Genomic DNA, 10,208 nt, shown 5'->3' with positions numbered 1-10,208 from the left:
ACTTGGCTTAGGTTTAACCTATGAACTTCATGACTGACTAAGGCCCAGGAAATGAACCACACGGTTCATCTGTGAAGGGTCAAATATGAATGAGGTGCATGACTCGGGTGTTCGACCCTACATGAACTATGACTCGACTCATATACTTGACCATTGACTCAAACTTGACTCAAAGACAGACGTAGACCCAAGAAACGAGCTAAATGGCTCATTTAAAAGGGGTCATATGGGAGAGGGGCCTAGACCTAACAAGGACTATGACTTGACTCAAATAACTTCTTGACTTAGACCTGACACCGACTCGGTGTGACTAACCCGTGATTGAACCAACTTGACTCATTGGTGCATTGTAAACGTCCTAAGTGGTCGAATCTGGGACGTTTGGTAATTTGATTTTGACCAAATGGCCGACATACTTGACTTGGACCCAAGAGGTGGCTTGGGCAACCCACTAGGGTTGTGTTCTTGACACGGTTCACCTGAACCAATACATGACTAGACTTGACTCGAAACATATTTTATGTTCGGGAAAGGTGAGAAATCGTTTCGGAATTGATTTGAAAATGGATGATTTGAAAATGAGATTCAAATGGGCAGCATGTCGGCTATAAAAAGCTCATTTTGGTCAAAAACCTATATCTATTTCTGCAGCATTCTGAGTTTGAAAACATGCTTGATTTGAAGACGGTTTTCGAAAAAACGATTTTGACAAAAACAAATGAAAATTTTGAAAAACATGGAGGATGATCATGTAGCACAAAAGCATTCGCATATTAATCGTGCATGAACCTAGACTCTTCTAAGTCTCGGTCGGTCTTCTAATTGGGTCTATGCCAATGATCCACCTTATCAAAGAAAGTCAAGCCTCCCATAAGTAGAAGTGTGCAATATGGTAAGAGCAAGTACTTAGAGATCTCGGCGATACCATCTTGATAATTAAATCTGCATAGTGGACGTCACCTCCTAACCATTGAAATCGACCAAATGGGTGAGGTGGTCCTCCTAAAGTCTCGAATGGGTGATGCATGGATGCAAAACGAATCATAGTGTTAGTCCTATTAGCCATTATTTTCCTTTTCAAGTTACAACTCCCCAGCGGAGTCGCCAAAATGTGGATGTGGGGATTCGGATTATCCACGGGTTTGAAAATCGTTTGGAGTCGCCACCAAATTTAAGGAAATTTGAGGACCATAAATGAGATTTGAGTTCGTTGTCGAAAGTACGTGATGGGAAGTTCGTTAATAAAACACCCACCTCCGCCCGTTGCAATAACGACCTCTACTAAGGACTACGATGGCTAATTGGACAAGACTACGATTCGTTGTAAAAGAGTGCAAACACCGTTTTGATCCTAACAAGTGAATTGGTTTCTAATCATTTAATGCATCTAATCTACTTTGTCCAAGTGATTTAGCATGTGATATTGATTTGAACTATGCTAAAAACCATTCACAAGCATGTCTTAGATGGGAATGGGGGAGCCGTTGGGGAACTAGGTATTACAACCCAGACGATTCTCGTCGACTCGCAAACAATTGAATTAAAGATACAACTCGATCTAAATAAAATTGCTAGAACACAACACTTGACTTATGTTTGACATGCCTACTTAGGCCATGGAAAAAATGTGCCAATGGTGAGGCCACGGCTCACATAGGACTTCGCCTTAGGCTTATCATTGTTTGTTGCACTTACTTCGATTTAATTAATTAGATACTTCAATTTAATCAATTAAAATAAAGTTATTGTAAAATCATTTTGACTCAAAATAAAGGACTTACTAGACCCATATTTTAAAGTACAAATTACAATACTTGAAATGAATTAATTACAATAATTACAACGATTAAATAACAATAACAATTGAAATAAAACCGCAATAATAAGACAAAAAACGAACAAACAATGGCACGAAGGCCGAGGCATCACACGGCCTAAAAGAGATGGTCAAAGTTGACTATTATAGTCATCGAGTGCAATGAATCAGATGCTAAGCATCTGCAATTCAACTAGCGAGAAATCGTCATAAGAAAAGATGAATTCGTTAAATTCTTTCAAGAAATTCATTTAAAATCCTATGTCGGTTTTGTATGACCTATGAATGTATAATTCATTAACATGCTTTCTAGATATTAATTAGGACAAGTTTGAGATTTAACAATTGATAAAGATAGAAATAACATACATGCATCATAAACCAATTAAAACATGCGATTTAATCTAATTATTTCATAATTAAAATTAAACGAAAACATAGACATGTGAAACAAATCAATTACTTCGTAATTAAAACATTAGCATGTGAGTTCGAATTAAACTAATTAAAATTTTATTTTAGTTGATTTAAAACATGTTATCGTCATACAATCAACAAACAATTCATTAAACATGTTAATTATTCTAACTAAACATGTTATCGTCATAAATGAAAAACTAAGCATATGATTAACATACTATCTATTCTAAACAACAATTAACCATCATTAGCATCATAATTATATAACATTAACTAATGAACCGATAATTAAAAGACGATAAAAACCGACACAAAAACCATGACATACACGAGAAAAGGAGAAAGGAGAGACCGGATTATGTGCACCCTCAACTTACGTGTAGACTTGGACATCACTCGGGATCCCGTATGCAAGCTTTGCTTAGAAGGCGCGTCTTCAACGATCTTAAAACAAACTTTGAAACAATTTAACGAAAACAATTTCGAAAAATAATCTTTCTTGCGTTAAAAGGCACTCCGTGCAACGATTTTCAAACGAAGATTGTGACTTCGTTTCTTACTCAAATCTGAATCCGAAAGATGTTCTAGAATCCTTAGATTCCAAATATTCGAACTTTAGCAAAATAATAAAAGTTAAAAGCACTTTGAAATGATTAAAAACGAATGAAAACAGGTGTTGTCCACACGAGTTATAAAATCACGATTTATGTTGTACTTCGTACAACGATTTTCAAACGAAGATTGTGACTTCGTTTCTTGCTCAAATAGGAATCCGAAAGATGTTTTGGAATCCTTTAATGACACAAATTTAAAACGTAGCAAGAAATAGAAGTAAAAACAGTTTTAACACAAAGAGAATCGGAGGAGAACAGTAGCTATCCAAAACGCCGGAGAACATAAACAAGAGAGCAAATCGATGCTCTAATGCTTGTCTAATACTTTGTATGAACCTTATGATTTGTTTCTGGGTAGGAGAGGAGTTTAGGGTTGCTTTTTAATGTGAGGTTGATGGTTATTTGCCTAGGGTTGTGAGCTCTCAAAACTGAGTGTTCTTTTCTCTCTTTTTCGTCTCCCTTCTTATGTTTTTTGAGGTTTTTTCTTTGTAACCAGGAGAATAAATGATAGGGTTCTTTCTTGTATCTTGTAGGGAGTTGGCTTTATGGAGGGATTCAAGAATTTGGTTGAGATATGGAGAGTGGAGGTGAATATTCGGTTTTTGGAAAAGATAGGGAAAAGGAAAAATTTCGGTTGTTATGGGAGATTGTGTGAGCTGGTTAAGGGTGGAAAATATCTTCTTTAGCTTGGGGAACAAGTAGGAAAAGATAGGGAAGGAGTAGGGTTTGGCTAGGTGTTCGAAAAGGGCTCGGGAAAGGCCCCTGTTTTGCCGCGCAAAACAAAGCAGGGGCACGGGTTATGTGTGCGGGTTTTAGCTCGAGTTTGGACGTGGGTATGGGTTGGGTTGATGGGTCATGTGTTGGGTGTGGTATTGGCTGGGCTATGGTTATAGTTTGGGTGGTGTTTGGTTGGTATTGGGCTCGGGCAAAATAGGGGAGAAGGGTGTTGGGTGTCGTGGGTTTGGGGTGGAAAAAGGGGAGGGAAAGAGTGTTGGTAGTGGGGTTCGAACCCAGGACGTGTGGAGATAGGGGATGGGTCAAAACATACCTCGAAACTCGTGCCAAAATCCGTCTAGAAAATGAGCTAAAAACCGTCTTAAAAATTGAGTTAAAAATCGCTTGAAAATCTAATTTTCAAATTAAATAAAGCGATAAAAACACGAAAAACCGTCACAATCTCATTTCAAATAAATTTAAATAAAACTTTGAACGATAATTTATTTTTCAAATAAATTATAAAAGCTTAAATTTTAAATAAACTTGAAAATATGAACCGGTGAAATAAATTTTATTTATTTCAAAATAATTTAAATTTCATTTAAATTATAAAACCGTCAAAGAACGCTTGTCCTGCATCACTAAACGAAATCCGCTAACGAGCGATGTAAGTAAACATGTGTCCTATCATCATCGGGTGTTTTGTCGGGATTTCTGTCAATTCCAATATCGACGGATACGGGTATCTACAGACCGCAGCATCTGTCGCGCTTCTTCCAGGGGCTGCTTTCAATTACTGCACTTCCTCTTCTTCCTCGGGTTTTTGCTTCTTTCGTCTTTTATTTTCTTTCTTCGTTTTCTTCTTCTTATTTCGTCTAACAATTCTCAAATTAGTTTTCATAAATATTTTTCAACCCTTTCTTCGGCTTAAATCTCTTACAATCGATATTTGAGGGTTTTCGTCATAAATTCAAACCCGAATTTAAGAGACTTGATTTCTCCATATCAACATGGAAAACGAACGTATCACAACGGTTTAATGCATATAATAACGACACTTAGATTACAATTTTTCCAAATATTGGAGGAAACCTAGATCGCGCTAATAAGAATAATGGTTTTCCTCGAAAACCGTTGTTATTATAATGTGACAACGGCTGTTTAAGAAACCGTTATCAAAAACATTTAACGGTTTCCAAAAACTCGTTATAGAATCACCCTTATCAACGGTTGTTAGACAACCGCTACCAGTTTAAAAAAACGGCGTTTCGAAAACAGTTACTAAATTAACACCAGCAACGGTTTTTGGTACCCGTTGTTAGGTTATAGCTACGGGTTTCTTGTAACCGTTATCATTTTATATTATGAAAGAACGGTTCCTCTGTACCCATTGTTATTTATCATTTATGGGTTAAATATAACCGTTGTAAACTTTTTTATAATGTTTAATATTCAACCAATTCATGTATGATAATTAATGAACCGTTGCATGCATTGTTTTGTTTGACCATTATTACTATCCGTCCATTATTATATTTTCCTTTAAATATCACTTATAATGTGATCAGTTAACCATATCTACCAATTCAAAGTTCAATTAATTATAGCCTATAATGAAATTAAAAATATTACACTTCGATCACCATGTCGTCGTCGTCTTATACACCCGCCGAATCACAATCAATTACCTGCTATGTCCATCCTATTACCTGTATTATACACAACATTCCAATCAAATATGATGACAATGGTAAGGCTTTTTCAAGAAGTTTTACTTGAATGAGAGATATGCTTCGTCAAGGTGGTTATACGAACGTTAAAAAGGTCCACCCAGCTTGAACTAAAGATCGTGGTTTTCTTGGTTGTGCAATGATCGAGCTTGAAGGTTTTGGGAAGAAGCTGGAATCTTTTCGTCAAGCGAGAAAACTCCAGGCAAGATACGTCATGATGTTGGGAAGAAAAATTATTATAGGGATGATGTGTTACAAGCGCAATATTTATGGATTGCAACCAATTGTGACATTAATCTATTAAGAACATATCGGCACTATATTAACACTGTGCCTCATTCATGGGAGGCGGGACAAGTGCCTCTTAATAATCCACATATTGAATTCCCAATATTTATCTCAATCGCAGGGGAATTACAAGATGATTATGTTCATTAGTTATTATTATTCTAATTAATGTTGTTGAAACTGCACGTCTTTTAATTTCTTGTTATGTATGTGTTTTTCTTGAATATGCGTGGTAAAGTATTTTATTTTCTAATTATTTATTACAAATTACGTAGGTTTAAAATATTTGTTAATAAGTCAACTTTTACATTAATTAGGTAATTAATATTTAGGAATTAACTACCAAATGTTTTGAAAAAATTTATAAATGTGACTATAAATCTTAAGGCATCCTTTATTAACATCCATTAATCAAATTACAATATTTCATCCCCATTACACAAATTTGAAACAACATGGCAATGAACCCTAATTTTATCAACAATGAAGAATGGCTTACACAAATGATTGCAGATGATGGGAAGGTTCTCGTCGAGCTTCCCGCCGATCAACACCCATTAATCAAAGCATCCCTTTAACATCAACGGAACTATTGGATTAAGAGGCGTGAAGCAGTCCGGCTTGTCAACCAAGCCTCATCATCATCATCTTCATACCCTCGTCGGCCTATTACTCGCAACTTGGCTGCAGCGAGAGATATGTTGAGTTGTACTCTTCCAACCTTATCTCCATATGCAAGTCGTGTCCTTGCATATATTCAATCTGTTATTGCAAAATATGAAGCCAATGACCCAGTAGTTAGCAGTATACTAGAGTGGCGTAGTTGGTGGCAGGCTGAGAAGCACTTTTTACTCTTAACCGGGGTTGTTGCGGCTTATTATACATCTATTAATTTCTGATAAATGTTGTAATGTATTTGGTTTAAAATTAAATGAAATGATCATTTTGAAAGTGTTGAGTTATGCTTGTTTGATTTTCTTCCATATTTTGAACTTCATAGATCAGTCAGTAATCAAGATTGCTGCTACATAATACTCATTAACAATAGTTCTCCTACAACCGTTGTGGATTGTTCATTAACAACGGTTCTCCAACAATCGTTGTCAATTTGTTCATTAACAAGGGTTCTCCTACAACCGTTGTCAACCGTGATGTTCTAGCTTCAATGTGGACCGTTCATTGATTGTTTGACCATACAACTCAATATATTAAAAAATAAATACATGTAAGATATGACCATATGACTCAATATATTAAAAAATATAAGTACATGTAAGATATGACAACGGGATTTTTTAAGTCGTGTTGAATATTTCTCATTATTCTGGATTTGACAATGCACGGACTGTTCATTTATTTTTTATTGAATAAACGTTGCATTATTGGTGGGTTTGAATCAACGCTGCATGTTAACAATAATTTTAATTTTGTTCCAAAATTATGGCCGTTAACCAAGGTACAAATATTGCGAGTCCATGGGTGCAGAGGGATCGTAAGTTGTTAGAAGAAGCAAAAAATAAAAGATTAAGGGGCATCGTCTACCGAGCTATATTGAAAGTGAGAATAAAATGGATGCGTTACGAGAAGGGTTAAAGGAACAATGTCCTTTCCATTTCATTAAGTTCCCCCTAAACATATAACTCTTGAAGGTACAGATGAGAATTCATCGACTTTCGAAGTTGGTTCTTCTGAGGATTTTATGGTGGGGTATATATTACCCAGATGCGATTGGTATGTATCTACCGTGAGTGAAGCAACAAAAACTTGGCGTCAATGATGGTTTAAATCATCGAAGGTGATGTCGGATTTGGAGCAAAAGACCAAAGTTGAAATGGACTCCTACACCATCATTAATGGGAAGAGATATTGTCCATGACGTAGTGTGTTTTGGGTCATTTGATTAATGTATGTTTATTAATTGCTCATTGGTTTATATTTAGGAAACTAAATAAGGAAAGAAGTTTTTAATATATGCATTAATTACATTGGGTTGTGTATAATTTAGTCTTGAATTCCAAACTTAATACCAAATATGGAAGTTATTTAATGTTTAAATACAACCCAATTCTGTTTAATTAAATACGGTTTATGTGGAACCGTTGTATAAGAAATAAGAAGATGCATTTATTTTTGGCGGGAAAATGTAGACACAATGAAAGATAAAAGACAACGGTTACACATCAACCGTTGTATTATAATGAAAACAATTACGGGTTTTTATTCAACCGTTGTCATATTGTAAAATAAAGAAGGCGGTTTGGCTTCACCCATGTTTATTAGTTTCAATTAAATCAGTCCTCAACCAACACACATGCAAACCTTCTCCTCGCTAGTCTTCTCCGTCGACGTCGCCGTCGCCATCCCCATTGCCTCCGTCGTCCCCTCCGTCATCGCCAGACCGGGCCCGACTTCTCCTCTTTGAAGAAGTTATAAACCCTACTCCTTCGTCTCATTAATTTAATGTCTTTATTTTCTTTTTTAGTTGTGATATTATCCCCTAATTATCTTAGGTTTATTGTGTGTTAAACAACACCTATTATTTTAAGTATATTGTGTGTTAAACAAGACCTATATTTTTAGGTATACTGTGTGATCATTTATTTGAGATGGTGCTCCAACTATGTCGACTTAATGCTTAAATTTAGTAGTTTATTAATTTCTGGTTTAGATATGGGTGGAAAGCGGAAAATAAAAGATGGGAAAAAGTCAGGCGAAGAAGATTCAGGTGATGAGAATAATTTGCAATTGGTTACTGGGCGAAGGCGCCATAGGATTTCCTTAGAAGCAATAGAGAGAGAGAGAGAGAGAGAGAGAGAGAGAGAGAGAGAGAGAGAGAGAGAGAGAGAGAGAGAGAGATCTAATAAACTTCAATGGGGTCCATTAACGGGGCTGCCAGATGGTACCTTTGCTGCAAATTTCGCGAGTTGGTTTGGTTGTTCTGTAAGAGAGTATGTGCCTCTTGGTTTGTCGCGTATCAATCAGTTGAGTGAAGACTTGAAGGAAAAGCTATAGGAGAGAATAAAGGTATGTATATACAATAATAAATGCTTTAAATGAAATTATCTTACTATTCGATATGTACTATTAGCCAAAACTAACCAAATATGCTCACCATATATGCAGTTAGCTTATGCTGTCCCCCAACAACATGATGGTTACCTACAAAAAAAAGATAGGGGAATCGTTCAGAGCATGGAAGTTAAAGGTTGCTCGGAACCACTTGTTCAACAAGAAGACCGGGGAGATGAACAAGAAACCACCAACGAAGAAGTATCGGTATGTCAGCCAGGAAGATTGGGATAACTTTATCGCTTATAGGCAGTCTGACAGGTTTAAGGTAATTTATCTGCGACTCATTGGGATCACTTTATTAGTAATCAATTAATAAGTAAAGAAATACGCTTAGGTTACTCGATACAATTCATTTTATGAAGACTATGAGTAAGCAGAACCTAGAGAACATTTCAAAGAAAGAGAGCGTCTTTCATTGCTCCAGAGGTGGTTATAGATTGATTAAGAAGAAGCTTGTAAGTACTTAATTCTTAATTCTTATATATATATATATATATATATATATATATATATATATATATATATATATATATATATATATATATATATATATGTTCGTAGTAATCATACATATTTTGAGAGGATATCAATGTGATGAATGAATAAAATCCAAAGCTTGGAACTGTCAATCGACACGACGCTTGGGTGGCCAGTCACACTCCTAAGAATGGACATTTAGAATCTCCATATGATAAGGCCATCAAAGAGAAAATTGTAAGTTTGAATAAATATGTCACTCCTACCACTGATGGTCGGTTATATAATTGTGAGTTTAAATAAATTTAGTTGCATAATGGTTTTTTGTATATGTAGAGGATCTGTGAGAAGGAGGTAAAGGAAGGAAAATGGAAGCCTCAAGGACGTGATGACATTTTTGCTAGGTCAATCGGCAAAGCAGAGCGTCCAGGTAGTGTCAGAGGGGTATCGACGCATGTTGGTATCACTAAATATTTTGGGAAAACTACTCGAACGACAATGAGTGGTGATGATGGGTATATAAATACTGTATTTTATTCAACATAATTTATAAATATATATGCTGAAATTATACTACTTACTTTAATCATATTCATTTCCACTACAAGCTACAAACATTGGCCAGGTTAATACTGAGAATGGTGGAAACGGGGGATAAACCATCTGAAGAAAAGTTGGTTATGGTTTTGCAAGTCATAAAGGAAGCAAGGGAGGAGAAGGAAAAAGCGGGCATGCGAATTGAGGATGATATGGCAAAGGAGAATGAGGTGTGAGCCGAAGACATGTCAAAGGATCAAGATCGGGTAGTTGAAGAGGAAGCCATGAAGGCCGTGAGAGAAGAGGTGGAGGTAGCTGATGATGAAACGTTCTTCTCATCTCCAAATCCGGCTTTTGACGACATATTAGCTACTACGACTAGTTTATAATTGTTTTATATATACTAATTAATTAAATTTATTAATTAAAGTAGTGCATGTATATATACTAATTAATTAAAAATGTGAAGGACGTTTGCAAGAAGCCTTGTGTTCTTTACTTCAATGACCCTATAGTACCATCCGGCAAAATTGTTGT

Source organism: Silene latifolia, chromosome X (assembly GCF_048544455.1).
Source record: "Silene latifolia isolate original U9 population chromosome X, ASM4854445v1, whole genome shotgun sequence".
NCBI lineage: Eukaryota > Viridiplantae > Streptophyta > Magnoliopsida > Caryophyllales > Caryophyllaceae > Silene > Silene latifolia.
The sequence above is the reverse complement of the archived record's forward strand: the minus strand, read 5'-3'. Positions refer to the sequence as shown.